This window comes from Ambystoma mexicanum, chromosome 11 (genome assembly GCF_040938575.1).
Source record: "Ambystoma mexicanum isolate Mex_15411 chromosome 11, UKY_AmexF1_1, whole genome shotgun sequence".
Lineage (NCBI taxonomy): Eukaryota > Metazoa > Chordata > Amphibia > Caudata > Ambystomatidae > Ambystoma > Ambystoma mexicanum.
In genome coordinates this window covers 175251938-175274243 of record NC_090934.1, presented here as the reverse complement: position 1 = coordinate 175274243, position 22306 = coordinate 175251938, and the positions used below count along the sequence as shown (strand labels likewise).

General features: G+C 48.1%; 1 protein-coding gene across 3 annotated transcripts in view; it reads right to left on the bottom strand.

The window, feature by feature from the left end:
• The window catches only part of RLF (RLF zinc finger), a 916587-nt gene that overhangs the window by 620179 nt on the left and 274102 nt on the right, over window positions 1-22306 (bottom strand). The window lies entirely within an intron of this gene.

The following is a 22306-nucleotide window of genomic DNA, read 5'->3' as shown; positions in this document are numbered from 1 at the left end:
CAAACAATCCTGGAGGACAGTAAGCTAGCTCAGCAAGTGGAGTTCGATTTAAAGAAGTTTGTATTTTGCAGTCACTGGTTTCAGTCCTTGAAAACTCAACTCTGCCAAGCATTTTTCCGACATCAATACATTTGGAAAGATTGAGTGGACTAACACCTATTTATACAACACTTAAATGTCTAAGGAATCTGATTCACAAAGTTCAATATAAACGTGATATTCTTGTATGGCAGCGGCCATGCATACAGATTTACACCCCTGCTCCAAACCCCATGGGTGCAGACAAAAACAGCCTCCTAAACACCCCATCATATGTCTGCGCACATACACACTGCACAACACCCCACCCTGTGGCATACCATGATCAAAAGACGTCACAAACTTCAGTTTCAAATAATGTATTAAAATTGGATAAGATTGTGAGGATCAGCTTACAGCCCATTAAGTGCTCGTCCACTTCATGGGTGGTTTCGCTTGATTGTCTTGCTCTTAATTTGGTATACTGAGCAGAATACCAGAGTACAGTGTATAGTACAGACTACTTGTATTCCTTTTGTTACACTTTGCTATTGTATTTGGTATCTCAGAATGCAACGCTTCTTCTCTTACTTTTGCTACACTTGGATATTATCCTCCATTTCTCATAATCCAGACACTAATTCCTTTGTAACATTGACTTCCCTGTGGGATTGTCCTCCATCTCCCAGAATGCAACATTTAAATTGGGTTTCATTCCCTTACTTTTTACACCAGGGTGAACATGTTTGAGGTGCAAGATGCAGGTCAGTTCTTCACATGCAAACAGCACAGCGTTTTGAACATGCTAAGAGTGAATTATCACTTGGCAAGGAAACTGTAAAAGTGAGGCCTGGTTACTTTGGGATTGCACCCCCCCCCCCCCCGACAATGACGAGTTTCACTGTTGTTGCATTCCCTCTCTTCCAATTCTCAGAGTCTCTCCCAAGACTCTGAATTTCTCCTTGATTTCACCTCACCATGCTCAGGTGTAGTTCTTATGATCAAGCCCTCTTGTTGGCCTCCCTTCATCACATCAGACTCATGGTTCTTGCTTCTCACTGTTGGGCCTCCTCACCAATTCTGGGTCCTCACAGTGTATGGTCCTTGGTATAAGTTTGTGGCATTCATTGGCTATGTTCCTTTTCAGTCTCTGGCAGCTAAACTGGATCCCTCCTCCTCACTCGTAGACCGTCAGACATTTGCCAATTGACATCTTGACTTTTTCTCCTCTACATAGCCTTGCTTCTGAACTTTCTGGCTTCCTCATGCCGATAACATCTCTCAATTGGATTCCCTCACGTAAGCAGGACTCCTCTGCTCTCAGCTCTTCCTGTTATCGGTGGTGCTGCACATCCTAACAAGTGATAAATGAATGACAGTGAAGTTCTAATACCTTGGATAGTCTATTTCCGCCTGTCACCCAGCTCCTGTTCTTTGTATTTCTAGTCAATTCACCCAGCCCACAAACACTAAATCACCACCAACACAAATACTGCCTAGGCACCTTCCTCAAAAATATCCCAGCTAATGCACATCTGAGAGTCTGACAAAAAGGATACAGACCACACCTTCCCTCTACACACCTTTCACCAAAAACTTCACATGCAGATCTCCCAAAAAAAAAAAAAAGCACAGCTTCTTGTACAATTCCCTCCCTCAAGAAATGTCTTGGTGCCCTGCCCCCCCCCTACCCTTATAATGTAAAGCACCCCACCACACCCCACTGCCCCCCCGAGTCTGCATACAACCACCTACTCAAAGGATTACCAGACCAATCATTGCGCAGGCAGGCAGGAGCCTCCTAAACATAACTGGTTCCTAGCACCTGACACATGCATCCAACTACCTCCTCTGAAGAGTCCACAAGCACACCAAGAAATTCCAAACCCATGAGCACCTTAAAGTCACATATCCTCACAAAGAAAATCTCAGCAGCCACTACGAGTGCCTCAAATTCTCACATCCCCACCAAACATTCTCAGTAGCCCTTACCCATACGCATGTGATCACTCCAAACTAGTCACACCCTCCAATGAGCACATGACTGACCACCCCACAAAATGTTCCTCCCACACCAATTTATAAGCCTGCATCCTCACACATACAAGCACCACCCACAAATGCTTCAATCGCTGGTGCCGGAGTACTTCCCGCAAAATACTCCAGCATGCACTCCTTCCCCACACAATTTCCAGTCCCCTTTCTAGCGCACCCATACGCCTTCCCATAAAATGAACTCAGCAGCCCAACCAGGCACGAACAAATGGCCACAAATATTACTTCCACCCCTTCCGTGCATGCATGAGCACCTGCCCAAAAGATTTAACAGCACTGCCTTTGCATAAGAATATGCACCACGTTGGGAAATATTTTCTTTCTGCTACTTTCCTCCCATGGATTTCTATGGGACAATTATTCTGCCTTGCTTGCCACCCTGTCCTTTACTTCCCTTGCCCTTTTGCTCATTCCTCTAGGGAAACTGATCAGTCCCTAAGGATATCAGTACTGAGAGACTTTCTCCTCTGAATTTCTTGTATTGTTACAATTGCACACATCAATTTATAGTGAAGTGCAGCTAGGTTAGTTTGTGTCCTTATAACATTTTGCATAATGGTTTTTGGTTACTTTTAAAATGTGTCCAGGACAGGCTGGTGGTAGCAGTGCCATTTTCACTGTTTTTGAAACATTGTACTCATGAATTTGAGCATTTACCGCAAATGGCTACTAACGATCCTAGCACCTTGAGATGGCTATGCCACAAAGTTTTAAGGTGCCCTTTGGTCATACTGTTCATTGGCCTTCTTCCTGCCTTCTCAGGTCATGCAATGCCTTGTTTCGAATGCCTTTCCCAGGGGAAAGCTGTGTGGGTGTTGCCAGAAGAGGAGGGCTGGTTCCGTCCATTCCCAATCCACATCCTGGTGCCTGAATGTCTGTTGCTGGGAAGATGTGGCAAGTGACTATACATGATTCGATAGCCACTGCCTGTGTGAATGCTGCAGATCTATACCATTGGTGGGTTGTGGCATCTTCCCAACCCAAAAAAGGGCTGCTGCCCCCATTCAACATAGTGTTAGAGCCAAGACATCTAAGAAGAAGTGCAGCCCCAGGACAATACCTGAAGCTGACCAGCATCAACTCCAGTGTGATCCTGGTGAGCCCCCAACCCCCTCCGCCCTACCCCACATCAACATTTCTCGCCCCCCCATCAACACCCTCCCCCAAACACCCCTCCCCTATCCCCTTCCAACAAACTCCTAAACCCCTAACCCACCACCAAACCCTGGATCTGTATTAATCCTGAACGAGGAGCTGTTCCTTCACAGCCTTCAAAGTGTTCCGTGACTGGACTGACCAGCTCTCTCCTGGGCTACCTCGTTGCAGCGGTCATGTTCTGGGTGCATCTGTGGAACTTGGGAAAATTGTCAACTTGTGAAACAAGATGCTTGCACCTGCAGTTTTCTTGCATAAACAGTAGCTGTGCTGAGTCTGCTCTTTGTCCATTGAAGATCGCCTGTCGTCACCCGACTGTGGGGATTCCAGTTGCAACACTTCAATCCCTGGAGGTGTCATGGGGTAGTCTGTCCTGCAGAAGGCGTTATTCGGTCTTCATTTGGCTGTTCTAATAAAAGCCATCTGGAACAGAACCTGAAGCACTGTAAACAACCAGGACTAAATACTACAGCAGAATGTGGCCTCTAAACCAGCAACTCCTTGACCACCTTCGTCGGTACTAAGCACAGAAGTGTGTTCCCAATGGATTCTGAAGGTCTCTTGAGAAATTACAGTTGGGGGTTTGGAGGATGAGGGGTCCATTTACATGCCTGCTTCTGTCTCCCCCTGTTCTCCGTAGGATTACATGGGCATAAAATCCTATCTCCAAATCACTCTTCCCTGACTTTGGAGAATGTAGGACTGGTCAAGGATCCCTTCCTTGAACTATTCAAAGGAATGGGATTGAGTTTGCTGTCTGGAACTTTCCCTTATTGATCATAACCACCAAGCTCTTAATATACCTGCCTGTGAAGTATCTACTTTGAACTGGTGCCTTTTGGACACAAGGCACCAAAATCATCCTAGGATTGGTCTTTGTAAGAGCTAGGGAAGCTGTTGTATCCCAAGTGTTCTATTTCTAATGCATCCAAGTACTCTGCTGTGTTTCAATGGCTATTGAATCAATTGCGATTCTAATACTCCCAACAGTGAATGCAAATATCTGTTTTATAGTGTTGGTGTGGTGATTTGGTCTGGGGGATTTACCTGCTTAGTGTGTTTTTCTAAAGGCCCAATAAAGTGTTGTATATTTTTTATACTTATCGGTCTAACTAGAATTATTGATGTTGCGCTGTGTGGACTCATTGTACCCTAGACCACTCACCATCTACAGGCATGCACATCCCCAAAAACTACCATGCATAGCCTCCCCCCGCAAAACATGCCAAGGGGCTCATCTTTCCACACCAACACCTCCCTAATACATTTAAACTAGAATGCACAACCACAGCCCAAAGGAATGACCAGTTCCTCTCAGTGCAAATGAGCAGGTCCACCCAAAAGGTTTACACAGCATACTTTATAAGAACCAGTTTAACAGCACAACCTTCCACTTGCATGCATAGGTGCCTTCTCAAAAAAACATTTTCAGCATCCAACTCTTGTATCACATGCACCTCCAAAACACTGCACAAAAACCCCAACAGATATAGGACATACCCTATTTCGTCATGTTTTTTTCAGAGGGACAGCCCTTCATACCACCGTTCTTCCACTGTGCTTCACCGGACACCCACTTCTATTCCTCCCCCCTCCCCTTCCACCCCACCCCAAGTCCCTCCGTTTTATCCTCCATCTGCCCCCATATGCCTCATTTTACTGAGGTGTAATGTCCCATGTTAAACTGTTCAGAACAGACTGCAGGGACATCAGGGACATTGGAGGATAACCATGTACAAGAACATCTACAAAAAGGTCTACTGCGTAATAGTCCTGGGATCCTAGGTTGTCTGCTGCACACACCATCAACCAAAAGGCTCACTGCATCCCCTCCCTTTTCAGCTACCCCCACCAAAAAGAAGTTGCTTCAAGGGAGGGTGACTGCCAATGCTTATGGCTGGGAGCGAGAGGTGAAAAGTAGTGAAATTATCTCACCTCTGGTAAGAAAACAGGATTTATTTAGAATGTACATTGCAGAACATAGGCTTAGTATAAGCCTATGTAATAGAGCCGATAATGTTACGAGCAAATTCACCTAGGGCCCCTTTGCAGTAGAAACAGCTCACATTAAGACACCAAGGATTAATGGGAAATCCAGTATTTACAGGAACCCATGTGTCTGCCCCACATGCACAGATGACGCAGCAGTAATTAACGTCTTGACATATGTGGAGGATCAAAAGGATGTGTGGAGGATCAGGAGGAGGACTCGGACAAGGCATGTTCTTACTGTGAAATGTATTTAAAGTAAAACGAGGCCCCCTCTCTCCCTATAACTATGGGGCGTTCCTTGCTCATCTTTCTAACTAAGGTGCTCATCAGTCAGGATGAATGTCCAAAAACAAAATCCGTCCTCTGAGCTATCTGACCCTACCACTATTATAACTAAGGTCGGGAGAAGGACTCCCTTTTCCTAGTGCTCGCATTAGGTCTTCTCACTTCTCTTACTCCTTTTGGTAGACCATATGCAACTAGTCTCTGGTCATCCAATGTGCCAAGTTATGCAGTTCTTTTAAGCAGGTAGTAATTCCCTTCTTATTCTTCCCTGGTCTCACTACTCTTGCTCTTTTCAAGAGACCACATGCAATAGTTCCTTGTCCTCCACTGAATCCAGTGCTGCAGTTTTTAGGGGACTGGCATTGTCCTTATTCTTTGTTAGCTTTCGTTTATTTAGGTTACTTTCCTCCTCATTGCAAGGTTCCTACACTCTCCATTTCTCTTTTATAGTATGTCAAGTTCCCACTACCATTTCTCCCCCTCACCCCCATTTCCAGGATGCAGTTTCATGTATAAGTTTGGACTTCCTGGCTTCACGCGTGTGTTCTCCCCCAATGTCTCTTGTGCTCTCTCTCTTCTCTTCATGATCTGGGTGGGACTTGCCTTCTTCCCCAAAGTGATAAGCCTCCACTTATTTATTTCCCACCCTATGGTTTTCGTATTCCTTATCTTACGCAAACAGTTCTATTTCACTGGATTATTTCTAACAGTTTGCTCATTTGTACTGGGATGAGTTTTGCTCAACTTGCAATGAGATTAAAAAGATGTGTTCCAATACTACATCAAGCTAAGGACCATGCATTTAAAATTAAAGTTACTCAATGTAGTGACTAGAGTACTCATTGTCCATAGTCCCCTAACCTCCATCTCGGCGAGGGCGCCCCCCAACATGGGGACTGTACCGGAACCTTGGCAGTGAAAAAAGGAGCTTCCTCTTTACTCTTTAAATTTAGTATAGCACACAGGGTTGCAGCCTCTGGCGTGGGAATGCCCCGCCGAGGCCCCACACCAGACCCCTTAGTACATGATATCTGGCTACTAATATTAACTATACGGCATTGGCATACTAGCCAAGGATGGTGGGTGGGATGTATGGAGGAAAGGGCACTACGAGTACTGTAGTCACTTCAGTGAATAACTTTAATTACTCACGTCCCGTCTGCTTTCCTCCATCCTTGTGGGTGATTCCACCTAACAAGAACATAGGGTGGAGCTGTGACAACCCGCCTCATTTCTAGGAAGAAGCAAAACTGTTCTTCAGAACCGCCAGAGCAATCTCAGCAATAGCGCCTGGAGCTGGTGTCTATTGAATAGTGCCTATAGAAGGCAGACGGATTGGCCCAAGTAGCCTGACGACATCCCAAGAAGCATGTCTCTGAAACAACAGCTGTGGCCTTAGCTCTGACCGCATGGGCAGGAATCCCCTCAGACAGGTTTACCCATGGCCGTGTAGGCCTCCGAAATGACATGGACCATCCAATAAGCTATGGGAGCCTTGGAGGCCTGAGAGCTGGGGGAGGAGCCCTAAAAAAAAAAAACAGAAAAAATCACAAACAATGCCTTGGAATTCCTGAAGGATTTTATCCGAGAGAGATGGCCCTCTCTGCCTCAGACTGTGGGTTTGGGGAGAACACCGGCAGGCAGATCTTTTGATTCAGATGGAATGAGAGGCCACCTTGGGCAAGAAGTTTGGGTGAGTGCACAAGATGTCCTTGTCGTTTTGAAACGTGGTAAAGGGCCTGTGTTAGGAAGAATTCTCATAAATGTGCCAATTTCTCTCTACCTTAGAGACCCCCAGCTCTTTTGCTGACCTTTGGGGCTTTGTACTTTTAATTCAGTTTGCTTGCTGTGTCTATTTCTTTGATTATGGAGTTTTAGATGTCTCCATAGGCATCCTTTCATAGGTGTCACACAGCACCTTCAGTGCAGTGACACAGGGATGTCTTTTAGATCTCCCAAAGGTTTAAATACCTTCTCTGGGATAAACTACTGTTTCCCACAGAATGTAAAGTGAAATTGCCTTTACTAGTCTTTCCAAATTCCTAGACCCAGCACACACTAGCTTACAATAGAGTGCTGGAGGGGTTACATAGTATCCCCCTGTGTCTAAAAATGCATGTAGCAGTCAAATGCTACCCTTTCCTATTGAAATGGCTGGTGGCAGTGGTTTTACAATGACCATGATTTTTCCCGACCGTTAAACACCAGTAGCTAAAAATCGCGCGAGCCATGTTTTTCAAGATGGCGCCTTACGCCCCTTTGTTTAAACAGGTATCAGTCTTCTTTTTTCGCCATTTACTTTTGGAAAGGTCCTTCTAGTGTTCAACTCTGCACCAAACTAGGTTTGGTCCCTTTGTTTCTATGCCTTTGGCGGGCTTCAGGACTGAAGACCGCCTCTGGCGTCCGAGTGTCTGGGGTAGGCAGGAAGTGAGGGAGGTGCCCGAAACGCCCTGTGCTTAGTCTCCTACGAGACCCAAATGCACTCTGGCGTGATCGGCTGGCTAACTGACTGTCCGGCATGGACAGCCACCCTGCTGGGTGAGTGGCAGCTAGGCTGGAATGAAAGGGAGAAAACTGTTTAAAAGGCGAGTCTCTTGGCTTGGAAGGCAGTCGACCACTGGAACGAAAGAACCAAAGACGAGCTGGAAGAGGACAGCTGCTGCAACTCCTGGACCATTGGTTTGCCCGGTGAAGCAATGCTGCAAGTCCCAATTGCCACGTTCACCTTGACAGAGAAGCCCCTTCAAGGAAGACTTCTTCCTTTGAGTTGGTGGGGCCAATCAACTCGTAAACCACCTGGATACCATTCTCGAAGCTGGTTAGGTTTATCCAGGGGGAGGGACACCAGCTTGTGCGCTTGACGACAGCTACTTGAACTGAAGATCTTCCATTTGCCAGCTTTTTGACCAGTCCCTGTGCAGTGCAGGAGTCCGGCTCAGGAACAGCGAGATCTGCAGGAACTGCCAGGAACCAACATCTTCAGCTTTTTCTTCATATTAAGGCACTGTGCCAACCCGATTGAGAGAACTTACCTCTCGCGGTGAAAGTTCGTGAAACTTTCCCCAACTTGCAGGCTTAATCAGCTTGTGACCCAACATGCGATTCTTTTTCGTACAAACTACGACGACAACTAATTCGCGCAGCACTTAGGGCCATGATACCCCTGAAACCAGTCCATGACTATTCTGCTTTTACCCATTCACCTTTTGTATACACCTTCAATACTGTAACATGTTAGTCTTTCATTTTCAACTGTTTGTATTGACATGTATGCACTGTATTGTTATGCTTTTTATCCTCTGTATGTAACCTAAGCTCAAGTAACCTTGTATCTGCTGCGCCCGGCTACCCCTGGGTTTTGTGCGCATTATCAAGTAATAAACACACACACACACACACACACACACACTTCTGAGAACTTTGCAAAAACTTTACCGTTTACTACCCTAACTGCTCTTTCCTATCCAAGACACTAGTCCATTGACTTTGCCCTAGGCCTATTGAATTGACTCTTCTAGTGAACCGAAACTATTTGCACTGCCTAAGAAAGTATTTGTGATCCATGTTATTAACTTGTGACTTTTTACTCCTAATTAAAGTGACCGAAATACCATTTTGCTCCTACTTCAGGGGAGCCTAATTAACTCAAACGTATTGGTTACTGGAGTTTGTGTATAGTATTAAGTTGCCTCCTTCTAGTGAATGTTTTCTAAATGACTTTGTAATAAATGTATAAGTGTTTTACCAAGATACCTTGAGCGTAAGTGTCTACTTGAACCATTGATTGTAAGACGTCTAACATTTAATGCTCACATTCCCTCGAGATAAGCCTAGCTGCTCAGCTTGCTACCAAAAACTGTAATAGACTTATACCAAAGGTTGGTTTTGCTTACACCTGTAGTACTAATTGTGTGTGGTGGTCCGAGAGGGTACTGCATGCAATTCTGCCTTACAGCTTGCACGAAGACACTGTCTGCAGCCCACTAACCTTGCGTGCAGAGGCAAGAGCCACCAATAAAACTGCCCATCAACTGGAAAGGCCAGCATTGCAAAGCAGCTAGAACCACATTGAGGCCCTAGACCAGATGCGGCCAGTGCACCGGAGGAAAAAGCCTAGGCAACCCCTTAAGGGGGGCCTTTACCATCGGGGGAGCTGCCGAAGACACATGCTCAGAGGGAATTCTTATAAGCACTGATGGCCACCAAATACGTGTGGCAAGTATCCACCTGAATTCCAGAAAGAGCCAGGTGTGCTGAAAAAGCCAGAACGTCATCCAGAGGACAGGCAACAAGGTCCAGAATGGCGGAACCTAATCAGTTTCCTTTCAAACTGGGATCGAGACGAAGGGCCTCCTGAATGATGTCCCAGTTGTCATTTGAACATTGAGCATACTGAAGCCTCAGCTGATCAGGAGCTAGGCCCCAGTGCCAGTTTGGCCAGGTCCAGATGCTCCACTGCCCCACACTTATGCGTCAGGAAGCCCCATCGGAAGATGGACCAGACCCTGGGAGCACAACTGCAGCAGATCCAAAAACCAGGGTCTCGAAGGCCAGTGGAAGGCACCTGGAATGATGCTGCAGCCCACGGAAACCCAGAATGTGCAGAGGGTCCACTGGAGCAGAGGGGTGAGCAGGAACTCTTAACACCTGCAGCTATGCCACCAGATCTAGAAGGCATCTCCCAGTGACCCCCAACCTGCCCATGAGGCAAACTGGCTGCACTTGGCATTCAGGGGAGAGGCGAACAGGCCAGGTCCATGAACCCCCAACCCTGGAACATGGGCAACAAGGAGTCATGCAACTCACACTTGCAAGTGTTGAACCCCAAGCGACTCAGCTGGTCCGCTTCTGCATTGTTGTCCCTCGGTAGGTTAACTACCGAAATCCAAAGGAAGGGGTGTAGGGGGAAGGAGGGGCTTAGTGGGGGGGGTTTGCGGAGGGGGGGTGGTCAGGGTTGGCCGCAAGCCTGGCATTTTCAGGTAGAACATCGTAGTATAAGAACAAGTTACTTACCCATGGTAACGTTCTTTCAACTGGATGTTCCACCCACGTATTCCTCATCTTTGGTATTCCCATATCCAGCTTGCTGCTTCATAATTTTGGGCGCTGCGCGTTGACTTCTGCCGAGCCGATGTCCCTCGGAGGCCTCTGTCTCAACGATGATGTCCTCATGGGTATATGTAGTTGCACACAGCGCCCGTTCCTAAGTTCCGTTTTGATGTGTTAGACATTGTCCAGGATGAGACGGTTACTACCCTTGAGAGAGCGCAGACTGCAATTACAAGGGACGTTTCACTGTGGGGAAGGATGGGAGGGGTACATGGGAGGAACATCTAGTCGAAAGAACGTTACCATGGATAAGTAACTTGTTCTTCGAATGGATTGTGTTCTCCCATGTATTCCTTATCTTTGATAGACTCCCAAAGCAGTAATGTATATTAGGAGGAGGGAGTAAAAATTAATTTTAAGTACGCACAGAATGCACTACTGCTTTCTCAAATTTAGTTTTTTTGGCTGGTGGAGGAATCCAAGCTATGGAATCTTGTTAGGGTGTGCACAGACGACCATGTGGCAGCTGCGCAAGTGTCTTTTACTGGAACTCCCCTTTGAAGAGCTGACAAAGCTGCGATACCCCTGGGGGAATGAGCTTTCAGATGCTCCGGAGGGTCTTTGCCTGTCAATTTGTAACATTCTACAATAGTTAGAATAATCCATCTAGAAATGGTTTGCTTGGTGATGGCTAGGCCCAGCTTATGACCGGTGTATCCCACAAACAATTGGTCAGTTTGTCTTAGTTATGCTAGTCTGCTAGTATAGAAACTCCTCAAAGCACGCTTTGGGTCAAATCTGTGCAGTCTTTCTTCCTCTTTCCCCAGAGGAGAGTAAAAAGAAGGCAAGGTTATTTTTTGGGTGATATGAAATTCCAAAACAACCTTTGCAAGGAAATTAGGTTTCACTTGCAGAACTAGGTTTGCAGGATAAATCCTGTAACTCACCTCACCCTTTGGGTGAAAGTTATTGCCACCAAAATGACAGTTTTGAGGGTAAGAAATCTCAACGGACACGAATGAAGGGGTTCAAATGGAGTACCCATTAGAAATGTTAAGACAAAGTTTAGGTCCCACAGGGGAACTTGAAAAGGAGTTGGGGTAAACATTGGTCAACCTCTTCAAAAATATTATTACCAAGGGCATTCTAAAATATTAAGGTTCCTCAGCTGTGTGTTTAAAGATGGACAGCGCTGCTAGATAACACTTAATTGTGCCGACCTGGAGCCCTAGATTTGCTAAGTAACATGAAACACCACACCATTGGTGTATTACATGAAAAATGGATAACATTCTTGCCCGTACACCCGTTGCAGAATTTGTTCCAACGGCAGCGGTATTAGGATTTGGTTACTGGCCTTCTGGCCGAAAGCAAGACCTTCATTACGTCGTCCAGGAGGTCCCAATCTTTGTACCTCGGCCTTTCAGAAACCATGCGTGAGGGCTGAAAGTCCTGATATCCGGATGGAGAACCTGACCCTCCTCTCGCGAGAGTAGATCCTCTCTTTGTGGAAGACGGATCGGAGGACAGATGGACACGTCTAGAAGGTCTGGGTACCACGGTCTCCTGGCCCAATCCGGGGCAATTAGGATCATGGTTTTCCTGACCCTCCTCAACCTCCTTATTACATGAGGAATGACAGGGACTGGAGGAAACGGGAAGGGGAGTGGAAATTCTCAGTCCACCACAAACCCGTCCCCTAGAGCTCCTCCTGGGGGAAAATTCCCTGGAGCAGTACAGTTCGCACTTCCTGTTGGCATTTGTTGCGAACAGATCCACTCAAGGGGTTCCCTAATGGGCGAAGATCTGTTGAATGACTTTCTGAGCTAGTTCCCACTAGTGGGAGACTGTATTCTGCCTGCTCAGAGCGCCTGCCGTCGTGTTCTTCTCTCCGGCTAGGTGAGCTGCCGATGGAGACTACTTGTAGTGCCCAAAACCAAAGCTGTATTGCCTCTCTTGATAGTGGTAGTGACCCTACACCACCTCTCTTGTTGAGGTAGTACATGGCCACCATGTTGTCATTATCAGGACATTCTTTCCCCGTACAGACGGCAGGAAAGTCTTCAGCGCTAGTCTGATTGCTCTCAACTGTAAAAGGTTGATATGTAGTTTGGACTCCGATGGAGACGAACGACCGCTGATTGTAAAATCGCTGGTATGAACTCCCCACCCCATGAGTGAGGCGTCTGTCACGACTGTTATCTCCTGCCATAGTTGTCAAAAAGGGTCTCCTTTCAGTATCTTTTCCCAACAGGCCGACCACTGAAGGTCCAGTGAGACTCTGTTCGGAATTTGAAGGAGATCTGACATCTTTCCTAAGATGTGTGACCACTGCTTTTTGAGAGCCCAGATGGGCCTGAGGCACCAAAAAGATGTAGGATGCCATCAGGCAGAGCAACCTCAGAAAAACAAAGGCTGGAAGATATTGGGCATTTTGGAATTTCATCACCATCCGAAGAAGGTTTCGAGCCCTCTCTGGTGGCAAAGCTTTTCCCAGGAATGTCCAGGACAACTCCAATATACTGGAGTTTTTGTGATGGTATAATGTGGGACTTCTTGAAGTTGAGGGAGAGCCAAACATGGTTTAGATCAGGCTTGTCCAATCTTTTTGAATGTGGGGCTGAAGCATGAACTTTTTTTCACCTGGTGGGCCGGCGAGCCAAAAGTCAATACCCTCACCCAAAGCAGTATATTCAAAATCGATGGTGTGTGACCTTTGACACAATAGCATCACTGGCAGTGATAGCCATGCAGTCCCAAAGATGGCTTTTGGTGCCAGGGACAGTGATCAAAAGTTAGTTTCTTGTGATTTCTTCCACCAATGTGTACGTGTTGATATTTTTCTGAAACAGTGGGGGCGACCGAGGGAGCTATAAGATCTAGGGAGGGTTTGGGGGGGTTCGCCCCCCGTCCCCCAAGATTCTTTTCCAAATATGGGGCTGAAATGGTGCATTTTACAGCAGGAAAAGTGACCAAAAAGCATAAGTTTACAATCAGTTCTAAAGGGGAACATGTACATTCCATCTCACCAACAGCAGACAAGAACATTGTAGAACACACACACATTTTAATGATCAATGTGTCCACAGTGTAAGACAGCACCGTCACTGATGTAACACATTGGCATGCTGGTTGTGCCCAAAATAAGCCTCTGTAGCAATAGGTCATAGGTGACTGGTCCGGGGGGGGCACCAGAGGCAGTAAAAGTCCTCTGCCATGGCCCAGAAATAAAATTACTCGGGTCCACGGACCTGACAAATATTGAACACATTCCTACAAGAATGGATCACCATATGCATCAATAATATCTTTGGGTATAGATCCATATTGTCAAATTACTAGGAGTGGCAGCAGACGTCCAAGGCCAAATGATAATGTTATTGTATATAGCACTTACACTAAAGCTCTTTTTTGTAGAAAAAATATGCATACAATATCCCCCAACCTGTGTTGGTACTCATTTATCGACCCAAGAAGGATGAAAGACTGAGATGGCCTTGCTGGGATTCGAACATGCAGATCACACACACAGCGCAGCATTGGACTCTTAACCCATTGAGCTATCATCGGGTCTGTGGACCCGACAAACAGTGAACACATTTCCTACAAGAATGGATCACCATATGAATCAATATCATCTTTGGGAATAGATCCATATTGTCAAATTACTATGAGGGGCAGCAGACGTCCAAGGCCAAATGATGTGTTATTGTTTAACTATAGCACTTACACTAAAGCTCTTTTTTATAGAACAAATATGCATACAATATCCCCCAACCTGTGTTGGTACTCATTTATCGACCTAAGAAGGATGAAAGGCTGAGATGGCCTGGCTGGGATTCGAACATGCAGATCACACAGCGCAGCATTGGACGCTCAACCCACTGAGCTATCATAATGGCTATGTTTGTCGGGTCTGTGGACCCGATTATTTTATTTATTTCTGCAATGTTGGTCGGACCCAACATTGCGGAAATAAATTAATCGAGTCCACGGTCCCGACAAACATCTAACAAAAAATAAATAAACCAGGCCGTGGCCTGTTACTGCCTCTGGTGCCCCCTTGTAGGGGGCACCAGAGGCAGTAACAATGCTCAGCCACACGGCCCGGTTTATTTATTCAATGTTTGTCGGGTCCGTGGACCTGATAAGGGAGTAGTTTCTTACCTGTAACTCCATTTCTCCAGCATTGGTATCTTTCATGGATTCACATGCTTAGAATATTCCCCGTCAGGCTGGGAATCCCCGGTACATTATATAGACCCTTTCCCGTAGGAAAACTTTTGACGCTATGCGTCCTATCCACCTCGTTTTGTATCATGCGTGCCCGCGCCGTCAGGACGCCATGATATAAATACAGGACCCGCCCCCGCGCTCCCTCAGATTCCGGCCCCCAAAGTAGTGGGGGAACCAGTTTGCATGCTCAGGGGAGGCAGGCGGGCGCATGTGAATCCATGAAAGATACCAATGCTGGAGAAATGGAGTTACAGGTAAGAAACTACTCCCTTCTCCAGCATTGGATCTTTCATGGATTCACATGCTTAGAATAGATTACATAGCAGTACCATCCCGAAAAGAGGAGGCGTGCATGCAAACTCACATACTTTCCTCACAATGTCCGTTCCCTATGGTCGTGTACACATCAGCAATAGTTAACATAGAAAACAAACAATATTCAGTCATAATTGCAACAAGATCTAACCCCTCAACCAGGGCGTACCTTATTGGAATAGGTGTCGAAGCACTGCCTGTCCCATCCGAGTATCTTCGGCATGTTTTTGTGGCAGGCAGTAATGGCAGGTAAAAGTGTGTGTAGCCGCCCAGGTAGCCGCCATGCAGATGTCCCCCAGAGGGACTCCAGACCACAGCGCCGTCGACGATGCCGCCGCTCTAGTCGAATGAGCTCTTGGGCGTCGCAGAAGAGGCTTCCCAGCCTTGGAATGGCAGTACGAAATGGTAGACGATACCCATCTTGACAGTCCTTGCTTTGAAATAGCTTTGCCTTTAGCACCCAAACCATAGGCCACGAACAATTGCCTCGTTTTCCTGAAAGGTTGCGTGCGATGCAGATAAAACTTGAGCCCTTTTCACGTCTAATGTGTGTAACGTGCGCTCCGCTCCAGAGCATGGCTCTGGAAAAAACGTAGGTAAGACGATAGAGGAATGTTTATGGAACACTGAAGGAGCTTTCGGTATGAACTGTGGGTTAGTGGCAAGGACCACCTTGTTCTTGAAAAATCTTAAGTATGGTGGGTCTACCATTAGAGCTTGGATTTCCGAAATACGTTGGGCTGAAGTGATGGCCACCAGGAAGGCCAATTTCCACGACAAAAGCTTTAGAGACGATGCTGACATTGGTTCAAAAGGAGGTTTCATAAGAGACGCTAACACCAGATTGAGGCTCCACACCGGAGGAAATCTCTTCTCGGGAGGGAAACTCCTAAACAGACCCTTAAGGAAGTGCTTAATCAGGCGGTCGCTGAATAATGGTGCGGAATGTCGTTGACGTGTACACCTGGAGATGGCGGCCAGGTGTACTTTTATCGATGACACCGATAAGCCCTTTTGGGCTAGGAACAGCAAGTATGGAAGGAGCTGTTCCGGCGTAATCGACTGCGGAACCAGACCTGGGTGATCCCCACACCACTGACAGAAACTCCTCCATTTGTACGAGTATGAAGTGTTTGTGGAAGGTGCTCTTGCCGCTTGCAGAATACGACGACACTCCTCCGGAATGGTTAGCTGACCAAATTCGGCGAAGTCAGGAGCCAGGCCGTCAACTTGAGGCTGTCCGGGTCGTGATGCCAAACAATACCCTCCTGTCGAGACAGAAGGTTGGGGATCTTCCTGAACCTCATTGGCTCCGCCGCCGCCATGTGCAGCAGGTCTGAAAACCACACCTGTCTGGCCCAATACGGGGCCACCAGAATCACCCGACATGGGTACTTGAGGATCCATTGCAACGTCCTCCGGATAAGAGGAAATGGAGGGAATGCGTACAGGAATTTGTTCGTCCATGGGAAGGAGAACGCATCCCCCAGTGAGCCCTGCTGAGGCCATCTGCTTGCATACTGCGGGCATTTCCTGTTGTCCTTCGTCGCGAACAGATCGATGGAAGGATGTCCCCACTTCTTGAATACATGTTGTAGTTGCTGGTCGTTCAGCACCCATTCGTGAACTTCGTTCATTTCCCTGCTGAGGGCATCGGCCTCCACATTTTTCACGCCTGGCAGGTGGAACGCCAAGATTAGCATGTTGTGTTGCAGGGCCCAATGCCAGATTTTCTGTGCCTCCATCGACAGGGACCTGGAACGTGTTCTTCCTTGTTTCCGTAGGTAAAACATTGTAGTCGTGTTGTCCGTCATGACACGCACCACGGAGTCTCTCAATTGAGGAAGAAAAGATTTTAGAGCCCACCGCACTGCTCTCAGTTCTAGCAGGTTGATATGCAGAGAGGACTCTTGTAACGACCACCGGCCTTGTACCTGTAACGTATCCAGATGAGCTCCCCATCCGCTCAGCGATGCATCCGTCACCACCGTCTTCTGGAACTCCGGTTCCACCAGAGGCATTCCTTTCGTTAAATGAGTAGAAGCTCTCCACCAACAGAGTGCTTGTACCAGTTGTTCGTCGATGATCAGTCTGTCGGACCAGCGACCTTGGCTCTGCGCCCAGCGGTCCGCTAGAAATTCCTGGCAAGGCCTCATAAACAGACGGCAGTTGTTTATCAACAGAATGCAGGATGACATGTTCCCTAGCAGGGACATGTATTTGCGCACCGACACCCGGTACCGCATCTCCATTCCGACGCCTTGCTTTGTAGCTTCTGTATCCTTTCGCTGGATGGTCTTACAAGGCATGTGTGCGTATGAAACTCCGCTCCTAGAAAGACCAAGGTCCTCGAAGGCTCTACGGAGGACTTGCTGAAGTTTATCGCGAAGCCCAGTTCCTGTAAGAGGGACATCGTGGCCCCCAGACTGTTTCGCGTTTGTTCCATGGACGAACCTCTGACCAGCCAGTCGTCTAGATAGGGATAGACATGGTGACCGTCCTTCCTTAAATGGGCCGTTATAGGGGCCAAACAATTGGTGAACGTCCTGGGGGAGGACTTGAGACCGAACGGGAGGACCTTGAACTGAAAATGCTTTCGCCCGACGACGAACCTTAAATATCTCCTGTGTCGTGGACGTATTGGGATATGAAAATATGCGTCCTGAAGGTCTAGCGACGACAGATAATCCATGGGTTGCACTGACCTGATAACCTCCTGGAGCTTTAGCATTTTGAATTTTGAGCTCTTTAGCCATTTGTTGAGTACCCTCAGGTCGAGAATGGGCCTCCATTTTCCATTTGGCTTCTTGACAACGAAGAACCGGGAATAAACCCCTTGTCCTTCCTGTGCCACAGGAACCCGTTCTACCGCTCCTTTTTGCAGCATAAGCGCCACCTCTTGTCTTAGAACTCGAAGGTGGGGCTGGGCCGAAAACACTGGCGGAAGACTTGGAGGCTTGTTTTTGAATTGCAGCGCATGACCCATGCGAATCGTGTCCAGGACCCATCGATCTGTGGTGATGCATTTCCATTGGTCGATATGAGACTCGACCCCCCAGGACGTTCCGAAGGCCGTCATTGGTTGCTGGTTTGCTTGTCCTTCGTCGACGAGGGACCCGAGCCGCGTCGTCTGGAGGCTTGATAATCTCTGCCTCTACGTGCCGACTGGGATGCACGTCTGTAACCTTGTGAGGAGTATGAGGGCCTGTTAAATCCACGGTCGCTAGAGGCTCCAAAGCGGGAGTTTCCGGAAGCACCCCTGAAGGGGCGAAAAGAGCGAAAACTTCTACCTGTCTGGAGGGCGCCGAGAGACCTAGCGGTATCCGTGTCTTCTTTCATCCCCTTCAAGGCTTCATCTACCTGGTCTCCAAACAGATGTTCTCCTTCGCATGGCATGTCTAGGACTTTGTACTGGACTTCAGGTCTGAAAGTAGTACATTTGAGCCATGCTTGTCGACGCAGTACTACGCCACGATTGATTTGTTTGAAACCAGCCTCAGCTAGGTCCACCGCAATATTAATAGCGTGGTTCGAGGCCTCCTCACCATCTCGTACTAGCAACATGGCTGCTTTTCGATGTTCTTCCGGCAAATGTTCTAGGATAGGGGCTATTTTATGCCACATCTCCCTATCGTATCGTGATACAATCGCCAAGGAGTTGGCTGCTCTTACCGTCGTGGCGCCGACTGAGAGCACCTTTTTTCCAAAGGCGTCCTGCCTCCTGGCCTCGCTTTCTGGTGGGGTTGAACATTTTTGCTGTACTCTGGCCTTCCTAGCCGCTGCCGCCGATACCACAGAGTCTGACAGAGGCTGTGATGTCAGACATTTTGGAGTGGACTCCGGAGCTTTAAACTTTTTCTCAGTACGCCCCTTAATAGCCGGTTCCGAGAACGGATGACGCATCGTCTTGAGGCCTTCTTGCCACACGTGGTCCAGGATTGGGATGGCAAATACCGATTTCCTCCTTTGACCCATGTGATCAAAAAGAAAACAGTCTTTCTTTTGCTCCTCCGGAATTAGGCCGAACTCGGAACACGCTTTTCCCATCATTGCATGGAAGGCTCCCACATCATCCGGAGGAGATGGTTGTGCCTGGCTCCTCGTAGACTCTACCTCTACATCCGAATTCCATGTTGGGTCTCTCGACGGTGACAGGGAAATGTCCGACCCTGAGTCACCTCGTATAGAATCGGACTCCGATAGCTCACCCTCCTCCTGCGCTCGAGGACGATCCTTCACCGCCTGGGAGGCTGATGGGCTTCTGGTCGTCGAGCGAGCTGCTTGAGCTTGTTCGTCGACGGAAGGTGCAGAAAACATCAACGATGAAGTGCCAGGCTGAGGGATCTGCGTATCCAGACGCTGCAGGAGCTTCTGAAGTGTATTAAGCACATCCAGAGACAAAACCGTCTGGGGGGTCAGCAACGTCGAGGATAGAGGGGCCACACCCCCGCTCGCACTCATCGTCGACGTATTGGAAGGCCGTAAGCCCAAGTCCGACGGCTGCATAACCATGCATTCTCCGTCCACCGACGACACCGACAAGGCCGTGTCTGGCTGCAGTAGGACCTCAGGGGGGGCCGGGTCACAGACCTCTGGCTGCCAGGCCATAGATTGAGTCACCGTCGACGAAGGAATCCCCACCGCTGCTGCCTGAATAGTAATAGGCATCGTCAGCGACACCGGGGTCGACGAGCAAGTAGCCGGCACCGAGCCTTTAGACTTCGTAGCTGATTTCGTTGCCGACTTCCCTGCTGAAGAGTCTCTACTCACGGAAGAACTAGGACGGTCCCCTTAGGAGGATTTTGATGCCGCTTGCCTCTCCGTCTTAGAGGTAGAGGAGGAGGAGGACTTTGTGTGATGAGGAAGACCCAGCATGCTTCTCCGTCTGCTTGTCCGCAGGGCGTTTTTCGACAGGTCGCACCTTCTTCGAGGGAGGTTCCGACTTGCTCCTGGAGGCCGTGGAGCCAACTTCTGATGCCGGATAGGCACCCGCTCCGTCGTTAAGCCAGTCGACCAACCTTCTTTTTCGGTCTTTAAGGGTTTTTTGGGAGAAACCCTGGCATATCTCACATGTATCCGCCGTGTGGTGCGGGTGGAGACAGTAGATACAATCCATGTGGGCATCACCTTCATAGACTTTTTTGAGTCCATATGTCGCACAAGGACGAAAAAGCTTTTCCGGACATATTTTTTCCAGAATGTAACGTCGCCGAAGCGAAAATACAACCCAATTTCGACTAGCAGTAACCACGAGGATCCCACTACTTTGAAAGACGGTTGAAATCTGAGGGAGCGCGGGGGCGGGTCCTGTATTTATATCATGGCGTCCTGACGGCGCGGGCACGCATGATACAAAACGAGATGGATAGGACGCGTAGCGTCGAAAAAGTTTTCCTACGGGAAAGGGTCTATATAATGTACCGGGGATTCCCAGCCTGACGACGGGGAATATTCTAAGCATGTGAATCCATGAAAGATCCAATGCTGGAGAAATGTATTTATTTCCGGGTCCAAGGACCAGACAAGCATCGAACAAATAAATAAACCAGGCCGTGGCCTGTTACTGCCTCTGGTGCCCCCTGGAAAATAAAAACAAAGAAAAGAAAAAAAACTTACCAGGCCTCGCTCGGTCACCAGCATGATGCTGGGGCTGGGCTGCTGGCTGGAACAGAGGTGTGAAGGTGGTGCCTCTGGCACGTATACCTTACCTTCACTCCACCAATATGTGATTTCCATTGGCTGAGAAACAGCCAATGGAAAGACTGACCATGCAAGGTTTTCTTTTTTTTTTTTACTATGACATACCTTGCATGGCAACAGTATTTCCATAGGCTGCTTCTCAGCCAATGGAAATCACAACCCATGCCTTCTTGGTCCTTTGAGATTTCCTTTCTTTGTCTGTACAGCCTTGCGGGCCACATGAAATGGTTCGGAGGGCCGCATTGTGGCCCGCATGTTGGACAACCTTGGTTTAGATCAGTGGTATTCAAACTGTGGGTCGCGACCCCCTAGGGGTCGGCGGGTGCATCCCAGGGGGGCCCTGAGAGCTCAGCAAGTTTTTTTTTTTTTTTTTTTTTTTTTTTTTTTTTAGATTGGAAGAAATGGGCAGGGGTGGCCCACATGGGCGGGCTGAAGCATGAAACTGTCTCAGGCAACAATGAAAAAGTGGCCCACAGTTGTAAATGGATATTCATTCCTTTAGTCACAGACTGGGCCTCATTACTACTATGGCGGACCAGAAACAACGGTGCTGGTAAGCTACCGGCACCGTTGCTACCGTTCCGCCATAGTAAGAGTTGTGCTTGTGGGTGCTTGACAGCCCCCGCCAGGTCTGACCTCAGCTCGTCGGATGCACCGGCACCGTTATTAACGGTGCCGGTGCATCCGAGCTCCCCCTTCCCATTTGAGCCATATGGGGCTCAAATGGGAATGGGGATCTACCGGCACCTTCGAAAGGGCAATTATCATGTCCGCCTAACTCGGCATGACCTAGTAATTGCCCATTCGCGGGTGCCAGACCCGGATGCAACTCCAGTGGCAGCCGTGCCGGTTTTACCGGCACAGCTACCGCCAGAGTAGTTATGAAGCCCACTGTTTCAATAGTACCCAAAGGGGTGCTTTGTGTTAAAATGTAAGTAAATTGTGATATATTCAGCAACAATGGTCAACATTACTAACTGCATAGTGGCCCCTCACCCATTATGGAGGAGCTAAGGAGCCAGCCCAGTGAAACAGTGAGCACTCCCTCAGCTGCTTTATCCAGCTAATGGAGTGCTCCTGGGCTGGCTGAACTGTCAAAGGGAAACACTGTTTCCCTTTACAGTTCAGTTTAGTTCCCCAGCCGCACATGCTCACTGAGCCATGCAAGTGCTGGGGCGTTTTGCTTCGCCATCATTGCATAGCTCATTGGAAATGCTGGCTGGGGCACTGCATGTCTGTATGTCCGAGGGGGAGCTTCTGCGCCTCCTCGCACATACGGACAGAGCAGCTGGAGCAGCACCCACACACAAGCCAATGCAGAAGGTACGTTTATGTTCATTGTTTTTATTTAAACATGTGTATGGATGCGTTATGAGTGAGTGTATGGTGATGGATGCTCATGTGAATGATAGAGTGATTGCTGTATGAATGTGCAGCGCCTTGCATATACACATAATCATGTTCATTGTGTTAGGACCAGTGGGGCCCAGGGGACAGGGAT